Source organism: Sus scrofa, chromosome 15 (genome assembly GCF_054392235.1).
Source record: "Sus scrofa isolate SSC_HxYL_T2T_F1_AM1 chromosome 15, Sscrofa_HxYL_maternal_Yorkshire_Landrace_v2.0, whole genome shotgun sequence".
Lineage (NCBI taxonomy): Eukaryota > Metazoa > Chordata > Mammalia > Artiodactyla > Suidae > Sus > Sus scrofa.
The window spans coordinates 51,374,825-51,387,608 of record NC_139397.1 but is presented as its reverse complement, the minus strand read 5'-3'; positions in this window follow the sequence as shown (position 1 = coordinate 51,387,608).

The following is a 12,784-nucleotide window of genomic DNA, read 5'->3' as shown; positions in this document are numbered from 1 at the left end:
CTGAATAATAGCAGAACAGATTTTCCCTTATAGTCAATGTTTAATCTCATTTCCTATTAATCTCATGCTTCTGGTATGATCTCTTAGTCCCTAAATGTAAAACCATCCTTAGGACCTGCATTAACTCATAAAGTTAGGCATAGAAAGCCCCAAACAATGAAAAATAGCTCAGAACTGGTGAGGGTTAAATGGGCCCAGCTGGTTTTATTATCTTTAATACACACTTTGCCAAGTCTTTTCCTGGGGTTCTTTTGGTGGCAGTGAACAAATCATGCTAATTTGATTTATAAACCCCAGCAATAGAATTACTCTCAGTACCCCTTTGGAAGAAATGATTAACATCGTTACAGTGCAGTATGGGTGTCTGTGGGAAGGGGAGACATTCTGTTTTCAGGCCATAAGACAATTTTTTTTTTCCTTGTGAAAAGTACCATGAACACAAACTCTACCTTTTCGCAGTGATGAATAAGCCCATATCTTGGGCACAGTGACTGTATTTTCTGAACCCCAATATTAGGATGCATGAGGTTAATCTGAATAATCTGAGATATGTGGTTATGAGTCCTAGTAGAGCAGCTGTTTTATCCCCTCATTCTCATTTATAAATGTTGCCTGGGAATCTGGAGTGTGTGTGTCCTTTCCCAGCCACTACAGGACACGTTTTTGGAGTTAACCATGGAAGTGTTTGGCTTATGGTCCACATGGTGGCAGAACCAGAGAGCTTACATGTAGGGAATGTCCAGACCATGCTCACCAACTGTGGTTTATGCCGAACTTTCCCTGACACTGCAGAAGGGATGAGTCCCCTGTGTTAGCTGTATTTGGGAACTGGTTGTCTCAGGGCCAAAGGAAGACTTTTGAGAGAATTTGGAAATTTCTTCCAAGTGTAATTGTAACATATAATTTTATATATGATGGTAACTTTGGTTTTTCTAGGTCCTAACAGTTCGTGAATACAAATGGGATGATATCATTTTTAATATCCATTGACTGCCCTCCATCCCCCTCTGCCCCCAGCTGCAAACCAGGTCTCCCCTGCTGACATAGAGGAACAGCAGTAAGCATCCTTGTCATCTCACATGTAAACACGCTTTTGCTCCAATTTTTCTGCTTTGCCTGTAGGAACATCCTTCGCTCATCACTCTTCCCAGACAGGAGTTTGGGCCTTGCCCACTTTATCTGTGTCCTCTGAGGCAGTGCTGCCCTTGTTGCTATATAGTAGGGTCTCTAGGCTGACCCCAGGTGGAGACAAGGTGTGCAGGGCCAGTAGGCCTTCCAGGCTGTGTGTAAGCTGGTGAGATCCTGATCTTGTCCTCTGTCCCCGTCTCTGCTGCATTTTCCTTCATTTCCCTGTTGTGTAAAATCTCCAGCTTCAGCCCAAACACAGGCCACTCTCTACCTCAACTCGTGCATATTGATTCCTAGGAAAATGCCTCCCTCACAGCCCCCTTCACTACCTTCTCTGGCATCAGCTCCAGAGGCCTGTAAGATATTCTTGCCTCCAGTTTACCCGGTGAGAAAAGTTGGTTCAGAAACAGCAGGTGACCTGGGAAAACTCCAACAACTACTCCATGTCAGAGATAAAGGTTTTACCTGAGTTACTTTGACCCCAGATCAGTGTGTTTGCCCCTGCAGAGTCAGTGGCCCTAAAGCAGGTGAGGCTGAGCTCAGAGCCATGCAGACCTCCTGGGGTCTTAGGCGCGGCAGCCAGGCACCACGTCTTTAACTTTTAGTAGCTCAGGCCCTGATATGGACTCTAGAAAAGACAGCTGATGCTTGAGATAATAAGTAACAACCAACACAGGCACAGATCCATCTTTACAGTACGTATGTATATTCATAAAGATGTTGCACAAATATGCAAAGAGAACAAAATGAGATCATCTTAATCTGATTGGAAGGGAGATATAGGAAGCTAAGTATGCATCATAAACTTGATTGCCAACGTAGTGCTTCTAACCCAGCTGTCGGTAACCTTTCCTTTTCATTTCTGCTGTATTCAGTCTGAGAGAGGGCCGGGAGAATGGTTCTCCCTGTGATAAGCAGGAAAACATGCCTTTATAGGAACTGTGATCCCTCTGGCTGTTTGTTTAACCTCTGCCAAAATTCAGTGTCTCCCTTCAGATGCATAAATGATGTCTTCACTCAGGAGATATATCTGAGACTATGATTATCTGTGCAAAAGTTAAAAAAAATAAAAAAAAAAGAACAAGAAGCATTTTAGGAAAGAAGTAAGACAATCTCTGTCCTCAGATTTGCTGGACAAATAGCAGCTTCTGCCTGAAGAGAGAATAAGCAAGCAGAGAGCTTGGCTGATAAAGGAACCCAAAAGTAAGCAAAGATGAAACTCCTTTCATTGCAGACGCGGCTAGAAAGTAATTACGGTGCCTTTTTCCTTCTGGGAGCCATAGTGGCAACATTACATGTGACTGATATGGTCTGTGGTGTCCTCAGAAGCTCCTGGTAATTTGAGAAGCCAATTTTGCCTTCACCTCTATTTTCTTGAAATGACTCGCTAGATAGTATCTTTGATGTGTGAAGGAAAGAAATTAAAATTCTTTTGGCAGTAAATGATGCATAGACAGTATATCTATAGTCAACCCTTAAGTCTCTCTCTCAATTACCTACTGCAATCAGCATGTGGGCCCACTGATAGAAAAATAATAAGATCCACTAAGATCTTTTCATTTTGGGAGCACAGTTCAGCAGAAACGGTGAAGATGAACCTGTCTTGATATTTATGGTGCCGAGACATATTTCACAAATGTGTTACATTGAAATTTTGTGATCTAATGTCTGCCTGTTATTTTGCCTGGATTAATGGCTGTTTTGTTATGCAAACAGACACACGTGTTCATGTCACTGTGCTAGGGATTGGAGGAGAGGGATCGGGGCTCCCTCCATTCCTTGTCCAGACGCATGAACCTGTCATAGAACAATTGTGGGGACCCCTGTCTGGTGGCACCCAATTCATTTGACATGGACTGCGTGAAGGGAGATAAAACTAAATTGGCTGATCTTGGAATGGCTGTCGGTGCAGTGACTTTGCACAGATTTCTTACTTGCACATGGAATGGTGCACAGACTTCTGTTTTGTGGGGACTCATGAAGTGTACAGTGAGTGACTTTCCAGTGGGTTGGAATCTCTTCCTTTTCTAGGTGTTTTGGCAAATTGTTTTCCTGCTGCCACCACTTTATGAGATGTTTCTAACTCAATCAATGGTATGAGGCTGTGGGGCTCATATGCTCCCCAAACTTACTTTGCATTCTCCTGCTGTCATTCAAGACACAGTTTAGGTCACCTTTCTGATAGGAGGGACAGTCACATGAACCTATGCTTTTCTTATATTTCTCTTAGTTCTAGGGCACCAGCTTCACCCTCCAGTGCTCTCAGAGACTTTATTACAAACACCAAACTGACACTGAAGGCTTTTCCCCTAGAGATTGACTAAACAATAATCTCCTTCGTTCTTCTGAACAGGACACATGTTACTGTCACAGGAAGCTATCCTCAGGGACCCTGCAAAGCTGCCTCATTGTGAGATCACCCTGTTGTTTTTTGGATGTAGGATTCTGAGCTATTGTTACATAGATCGTATTGCTGTATTTGAGTTTTGCTCTTTGGTTTTTAGGCTTCTTTTATGTTTGTTAATTCAGAAGGACATTCCAAACAGAATTTTTCTGTTGTCTAGACCATCATCTGTGCCACTGAATTAAAGAAGTAATGCTGAAGCAAGGTGCCATCAATCCAGTGGTTATCACTGGGGAGTGGGGGTAAAATTAGGAAGGTAGAGTTTTATTTTCTTTTTCATAAGCTTTGGTGTGGTTCCTTCATTTTCACCAAAGGCAGATGTTACATTGCTAGTAACAAATAAAAGAGATATTTTCATGATGCGCACAAACAGTGGCAAAACTGGCTATGTTGGTAAATCCAGATCAGTCATTCATCATAGGCACTAGTCTCCTCTGAGCTCTAACTTAATTGAATCAAAGTCTAATTTAGTTTTTTGACTTGCTTTCTGGGAGTCCTAATTCCTTTGTAATAGAATGGTTGTGAGATCCACTGGGAACTCCTTTTTCTGAGTTACAAAACTTCAGGGGGTGGGAAAGAGCCATTCCTGCCTCCGGAGGCATTTGTTACACATTTTCAGAAATGAATTTGAAGGCTTATTGAAAATGTGATATTGCTTTTGCTAGCGTTCCCATGATTTTTAAAACACCATCACTTGAAATTTTAAATTTTGCTACTGCTGTTTAATTTGCTATTATCTGCTTTTACAATATTTTCTATTATGTACAATAAAAATATCTCCTTCTAAGGAGTTACAAAGTGAAGGCACCGTCAAGAATACCCTAACTTGAAGGAAAAAAACCCTACAAACTAACAGTAAGGACTCTAGCCAACTCTGTCCACATCTTTGTGTAGATCTTTTCCAAATATTTTCATCAAAATGTTTTTGGGGATAACTCTAAAGATGGGAAGAATGCAACTCTTTTGAGAGGCAGTGGAAAGTCTGGAGAATGTTTGCTCCAATGAGTACATTCATTAAACTCTTGGTTGGAGGTGATAGAAACTGAAGCAGTTTAAGGAGAAAAGGTAATATGTTTGCTTGTAAAACTGTCTGTGGGGTACACATTTTATATAAAGTAGTTAATCAACAAGGACCAGATGTACTGCACAGGGAACTCTACCCAATCTTCTGTGATAACCTTTAGAGAAAAGAATCTGAAAAAGAATGGAGATATATATATATATAACTGAATCACTTTGCTGTACTTGGAACTAACACAACATTGTAAGTCAATTATACTCCAATATAAAGTAAAATTTAGGGAGTTCCCGTAATGGCACAGTGGAAACGAATTAACTAGCATCCATGAGGATGCAGGTTCCATCCCTGGCTTCGCTCAGTGGATCAGGGATCCAGCCTTGCTGTGAGCTGTGGTGTAGGTCACAGACGAGGCTCAGATCCACCGTGGCTGTGGCTTTGGTGAAAGGCAGTGGCTACAGCTCTGATTCCACCCCTAGCTTTGCAACTTCCATATGCTGCAGGTGTGGCCCTAAAAAGCAATAAAATAAAGTCAAATAAAATAACCTATCTATGGGGTGGGGGGTTAATGTGGTCGGCTTTAAGTGTGACTTGTTCTGGGGCTCAGGCAATGTCAGTGGGCCTCTGTCTTCCTCTTTCCTTACGTTGGCTCTGTTTCTCTGTGTGTTTGCTTCATCCTTAGGCATATTATGTCTGCATGACAGGAAGTGTGGGCCAGTGGGAGTCCCAAATTCATTCCCTAAAGAAGAGAAAACCACTCTTTTCTCCAGAGTCCACAGAACAGATCCCAAACTTCTAATTTCCTCTGCTGAAATAATCTCTGCCAGGGAGATGGCATTCATTGATTGACAAACTGCATCGTGGTCCTGGTGTGTGTGTGGGGATGGGGCTGCTACATCCCCCACCCTCACTTCAGGACATTGTTGCTGTGGGGAGGGTTGTTCTGAAAAAGAAAATCTTTGGATGGGCAGACCGCCGTACCCTCCATGGAAGGCTACTTCCCTAGAACCTGGCGGGTTCATCAGTGCCTGGGGAAACTGCCCAAGGTAACCACATTTAGACATAAGTGGATATTGTATTCCCTTACATTTCAATTCCAGCCAAGAAGTTGGGAAAAAAAATCCCTGAGTTATTTATCGTTTAGAAAACCAAAGAGAAGAGATTGCTCAAATCAGTTTGTATCAGAGTGTTTTTGGAAATGCATAAACTTCATTTGGATCCTCTTGGTGACCATTGCCTGAAAAATCTTTTTTGACTTTTCAATTAAGTAAAATCTCCCTTATCTAATCTACCCTATGTCATCTCATAAAAATCTGGCTCTGTCATGAAATAATTATACTATGATGATGATAAATTATAAAGTGATTACAGTTTGCCAGACATCATGCAAAGCTTATCATGTGCCCTCTCTTAGCATAACTTACAAAAGTTCTGTGAGATAAGTTTTATATTTATTTATTTATTTTCTTTTTATGGCCTCACCCTCAGCATATGGAGTTCCCAGCTAGGGATCAAGTTGAAGCTACAGCCTATGCCACAGCCACAGCAACAATGTCAGGTCTGAGCTGCATTTGTAACCTATACTACAGCTCACAGCAACACTGGATCCTTAACCCACTGAGTGAGGTCAGGGATTGAACCTGCATCCTCATGGATACTAGTTGATTTGTAACCCGCTGAACCACAATGGGAACTTTATTTATTTTCTTTTTATGGCTACATCTGTGGGAGAGAGAAGTTTTAAAATCCTCACTTTTATAGACAGAGTTGGAGTAACCAGGTACTCACCTGAGATCACATAGTACAGTGCAGCACAGGTTCAAGCTGGGTTTGTTTCTGAAGCCCAGCTTCTCTGCTCAGCCTCTCTCTGCTGAGCCTACATGAGTGAATAACAGAGGTGAATGCAGTTCAGAGCTGAGCATGGAGGTGGGGTGGAGAGCTGCTCTCTGTGGTGGGAGAGGTGACTCTGGATCTGAAATGACTGAGCCATCATTACTTGGTTCATTTATTGTTTGCATTCATATCATCTATGTTCACCCATTTTTTCAATCAAGGACCATAACTAGTTTTAATTTCCATATGTAAAATTGATAAAAACAATCTTTATTAAGGAGCCTGTATCCTGGATGAAACCCAGTATTTTTCATTGTTAATTGCTCCATTTAAATTCAGGACCACTTAGTATTTGCTCCGTGCCTCGCAATTAGTCAAGCATTGTCCAGTTCACTGTTTGTGTTGTAACAGGTCAGACACTGGCATCTCACATTTAGTGATGACGAATCTTAGATTTGGAGAAGCTATATGACTTTCCCTCAAGCCTGCTGACTCCGGTCTCATGCTCTGTCAATTGAAATTCTCTAAAAAGCAACTGAATGGTGGTAGAAAGGTGGGCAGAGCTGTCCTGTAATCAAATAGGGGTTATTTCCAGTGGAGATAAAACTGCCAAGGAAGGAACTGTAATTAGGTTATTTGACAGTTATGAATAATTTCTATAGGACAGTGATTCTCATTTCAGCTGCAGAATGGGTGCCATCCTCACTATCACACAGACTCTTGTGATGAGGACTATTTGCTTTCCTGTTTATTCTGTTGAATTTGTTAAAGTGTGTTTTATGGCCTGGAATGTGGTCAGTCTTGGTGAATGTTGTACATGAGCTTGAGAAGAATATGAAGTCTGTTGTTGGGTGAAGTAATCTATGGCTGTCCATTATCTCCAGGTGATTGACGGAGCTGCTGAGTCAATTATGTTCTTACTGATCTTCTGCCTGCTGGACCTTACAGATTTCTGAATCCCTCTTTCTGCTGTCTCCATCTATGATTGTGGATTCATCCTTTATTCTGTTAATATGGAGAATTCCATCCAGCATTTTCTAATCTTAATTGCATTCCTGGAGTAGACCAGATTTCATTGTTATGTGTTACCATTATTGTGTATTGCTGGATGTGATCCATTATTGCTTTACTTATTATTTGCACCTTTATTCATGATGATTACTGGACTATTATTTTTCTCTACTGCAACACCTTTATTAGGTTTTAGAATCCAGGTTATGTTGGCCTCACTAAAAGAGCTGGCTTCTCAACATTTTCCTTTTTAAAAAGATCCTTTGGGGGGTTCCTGTCATGGCTTAGTGGAAATGAATCTGACTAGTATGTAGGTTTGATCCCTGGCCTTGCTCAGTGGGTTAAGGATCTGGTGTTGCTGTGACCTGTGGTATAGGTTGCAGACATGGCTCAGATTTGGCATTGCTGTGGTTGTGATGTAGGCCAGTGTCTACAGCTCTGATTCGGCCCCTAGCCTGGGAACTTCCATATGCCATGGGTGCACTCCTAAAAAAAAAAAAAAAAAAAATACGTTGTCAGGTAAGATTGATATTATCTTTTCCTTAATAGTAGGAAGAATAAACTGGTGAAGCTATCTGGGTCTACAATTTTCTTTGGGGAAAGATATTAAATTATAAATTAAATGTTTCACTGTGACTTTAGCTGCATTCTCTTTTATTTCTGAAGTATTATATTTTTGTTATCATTAGGTTCCAAATATTTTCCAACATTTGTTGTAAGTTTGTTTTTTTGGATCCATGGGTCTTATAGAAAAATATTTCTTAATTAAAATATGTGGGGATTTGTTCAATTATCTTTTTTTTTTTTTTTTTTTTTTTTTTATCATCTTTTTGTCTTTTCTAGGGCCGCACGCACGGCATGTGGAGGTTCCCAGGCTAGGGGTGTAATTGGAGCTGAAGCCAGAGCCACAGCAACACAGGATCCAAGCCTTGTCTGTGACCTACACCACAGCTCAAGCAGCTCAAAGCAACGCCAGCTCCTTAACCCACTGAGCATGGCCAGGGATCGAACTTGAAAGCTCGTGGTTCCTAGTCAGATTCATTAACCACTGAGTCACAATGGGAACTCCATCAATTATCTTTTTGTTAATGATGTCTAGGCAAATTTTGCTATAGTCAAAGAAAAAGTTCTATACTTTTCAAATCCTTGCTGCTTATTGAGTCTTGCTTTATGACTTATCAAATAATCAATTTTGATAAATGTTCTATATGCATTTTAAAGCATGTGCATTCTGCAGTTAATAAGAGCAGTGCTCAATATAGGTTGGTAGATTAGGCCAGATTTGTTAATTGTGTTGTCAATTATTTTATATTTCTCTTTGTCTCTATTATCATTTACTGAGAGACAAGCATTAAAATCTCCTAGGCTGTGAATTTTAGTTTTTCCAGCTTTTGGAGCTAAGTAGTTTTATGCAAAATTTAAAATAATTTTAACCCTCTGGCAGATTAATGCTTTTTGTCATAGTGAAATTTCCTTCTTTATTTCTATTAATGCCTCTTGCCTTACAGACTAATATGTTTCATATTAGTGTAGGTATATCTTCTTTTGGTTAATGTTTGCATGATATATCTTTTTCAGTCATTTTACTTTCAACATCTCTGTGTACTTAGGTTTTCCATTTTTAAATATGTAAGTATAAGATAGTTATTTAAAAGTATAGCATACTCATATCTTTTTAATTAGAGAATTTAGCACTTTTATATTTATTGTAATTACTGGTTTGGTTCATACATTAAATGTAATTATTGATATTATTGGGTTCGGGGTTTAAATTTACCATATTATTATTTGTGTTCTACTTGTTCTATTTTTTGTTTGTTATTTTTCCTATTGTTTCATAGTTGGAACCCTAATTTCAGCTCTGCTATTGACACCATCACCTTTACTTCATAGGTGCTTTATACATGCTTCCAATTCTTTTTTTTTTTTTTTTATTTTCCCACTGTACAGCAAGGGGGTCAGGTTATCCTTACATGTATACATTACAATTACATTTTTCCCCCACCATTTCTTCTGTTGCAACATGAGTATCTAGACATAGTTCTCAATGCTATTCAGCAGGATCTCCTTGTAAATCTATTCTAAGTTGTGTCTGATAGGCCCAAGCTCCCGATCCCTCCCCCTCCCTCTCCCTCCCATCAGGCAGCCACAAGTCTCTTCTCCAAGTCCATGATTTTCTTTTCTGAGGAGATGTTCATTTGTGCTGGATATCAGATTCCAGTTATAAGTGATATCATATGGTATTTGTCTTTGTCTTTCTGGCTCATTTCACTCAGGATGAGATTCTCTAGTTCCATCCATGTTGCTGCAAATGGCATGATGTCATTCTTTTTTATGGCTGAGTAGTATTCCATTGTGTATATATACCACATCTTCCGAATCCAATCATCTGTCGATGGACATTTAGGTTGTTTCCATATACATGCTTCCAATTCTTAAGACGTTTGGGGGTTTAGCAATATTATTTAGCAATGATAATAAGCATCTTCTTAATCAATTCCTTCTCTCAATTAGCTTGTTATTTTTTACAAGCTTTTATTATCTTTCTAATGGTTATTTTATAAATTAAAATATTCCCCCCTTGACCTTTTAATGCCTACTATAAATTATGCTCTTATCTGTATTTTCCATCTTTTAATTTTTCTATAATCAGTAAGGATATTTTATTTAAATCTACTTTACTTTTTACTAGTATCCTCCTTTACTGGATCTATTCTGCTCTTAAACTTTTCTGCTTCTTTTTTTTTTTTTTTCTCTTTTTTGGTCACACCTGCAGCATATGGAAGTTCCTGGTCCAGGGATTGAATCTGGGCCACAACTATGACCTACATGAGATCCTTAACCCACTGACCTGGGCTGAGGAGTGAATCTGCACTGCCACAGAGACAATGCTGGATCCTTAACCTGCTGTGCTACAGTAGGAACTCCCCTACTTAATTCTTCATTTGTTGTTGTATTTTTCAGTACTTATAATTTTTTATTTTTTAAAAATAAATTTCTATTCTCTGGCAAAACTCTTCTTGTCATCTGTTTCATTGAACACATTAATCACAGTTATTTTAAAATTCGTATCTTATCACTGTGCGTCTGTTTCCTTTATGTACCTTTCCTTGATTTTTAAGAATCTTTACAGAATATGAGATATCGGGTATAGAAATGTAAGAGCCTCTGGATGATGTTGTCTTCCTCTGGGAAGCACATGGTTTCCTTCTGGCAGTGGGAGGAGTGTGGCCCCTCTGGTCTAATCAGCTGAGATTGGCAAGGATGGTGAGGTCCTTGTGGCCTCCCATCAATTTCCCCCTTGCCCTTCCTTGCTCCCAGGGCATTGCTGGTGCCTACCTTGAACTCTGACTTTTGTTTTCCCAACATAGGAGGAAATGACATCCATTTTGATTTCCAGTCTTTTGGTCACTCTTTTTTGCTTAGTTTCGAGGTCTAGAGAACTGCTGGAGTAAGTCCACTCCATATCTTCTGTTTTCTCCAAGGCCTTCCTCCCTAACATCCTGGCTATTTTGGATAACTGTGAGCTCCAGCCTTTGTTTTCCCTTCTCTGCAGACACTGCAGCGTGAGCTTCGACCCTTTGCCTGGTCTCTCAGCCTCTCCTGGGTTCTGCACTGACTGCATTGCTGAGGAAGACAGACAAAACATGTTTATCTCCCCTGGACAGGCTCTCCTTTTCTCTCACCTTTGGCTCCTCAGGATGTTGGTTACTGTCACTGTCGTTAAGCAGCATTTATAATTATGCTGGTTTTATGGTTCATACCTGTACCTACCACATGTGTGATATCATCATAGAAATGGCTCTCTTGTTTCGATTTCATAATTTCATGGGTGCTTCTTCTGAGATCTATTTTTTGTCTCTTTTGTTTTAAAGATTTTCTCCTAAGTGGTGATCTGATATTGGGGTGAGACACCGAGAAGCTGACTAAAGTGTGTGAGTGTGTCAGGGCTCTGTGACAGGAAGGTGCTCCCACCTGGGATGACTAACTTCTCTGGGTCATCCCAGTTGTCACAGCTGTAGGTCTCTGCCCTTAAGCTCCTAGTTTCTGGAGGGAGACATCTCCTAGTGTCTGGAAGGGGGTGTGAGCCTGGAGGCCGGTGATGTGCAGTCAAGAGGGGTGCTTGGGGTTCAATATGTAGGTACCCTCCAGCCCTCCATTTCCAGTATGGGAACCACACCTGGACACGGCTGCTGCTGCACTTGCTGCAGGCATAGTCTCATCTTCCAGGACAGGAAGGAGGGCAGGACATCTCTGCACCTTGGGCTGAATCTCAGCGATTCTCCTGACTTTTGCTCCACGTCAGAGGCAATTGGATCAGCCTATTCTGAATAAGCCCCATGTGATAAGGGTCAGGTGTCCCTGGTCCACCAGGTCCGGCGGCTTTCCAACTTCCATAGCTTCCCCGCCACAGTCTCCTCTCCTTCCTGTGCATGTGTATTGGTGCATAGTTCTCATATCTACTTGTCCTATTAGTAGGATTTCAGGAGGAAACTATGTTAACACGTGTGTTCAATCTGCCACACATTACTGGTGGTTCACAGTACTCTGTGTGTGTGTTTAGGGCCACACCTGCAACATATGGAAGTTCCCAGGCTAGGGGGTCAAATCAGAGCTATAGCTACTGGCCTACACCACAGCCACATCAACGCCAGATCTGATCCACGTCTGTGACCTACACCACAGCTCACGGCAGCAAAGGATTCTTGACCCACTGAGCAAGGCCAGGGATCAAAGCTGTGTCCTCATGGATGCTAGTCAGATTCATTTCCACTGCGCCACACCAGGAACTCCTACAGTAGTACTCTTAATAACTAAAAATAACTTTCAGAGTTAATATCTTTATTTCAGAATTAATTAATTCTTTAAGAAATCAGGGAGTTCCCTGTGTGGTGCAGCAGAAATGAATCTGACAAGGAACCATGAGGTTTCGAGTTCAATCCCTGGCCTCACTTAGTGGGTTAAGGATCTGACATTGCTGTGAATTGTGGTTTAGGTTGCAGATGTGGCTCGGATCTGGCATTGCTGTTGTTGTGGCATAGGCTGGCAGCTACACCTCTGGGGACCTTCATATGCCATGGGTGCGGCCATAAAAAGACAAAAAGACAAAAAAATAAAAATAAAAGAAATAAAAATAAATAAGAAATCAGGTGTTATGGCCTCATGATCTAAAAATATATATGCAAATTGCCAACCCAGATGACTTTTTCTTAGAGGGTATGATTATTGACTCATTGGTGCCAGAAAACTAAGTGTAATAAATCTCTGCCTCTTTGACCATGAGAGTATAATTTCAGGTAATAATACAGGTTCAGGGATCATTTTATGGGGCTTGGAGGTGGGACTCAGAGTATAGAATGAAAATGATTTTACTGGACTATTAAAGGTGA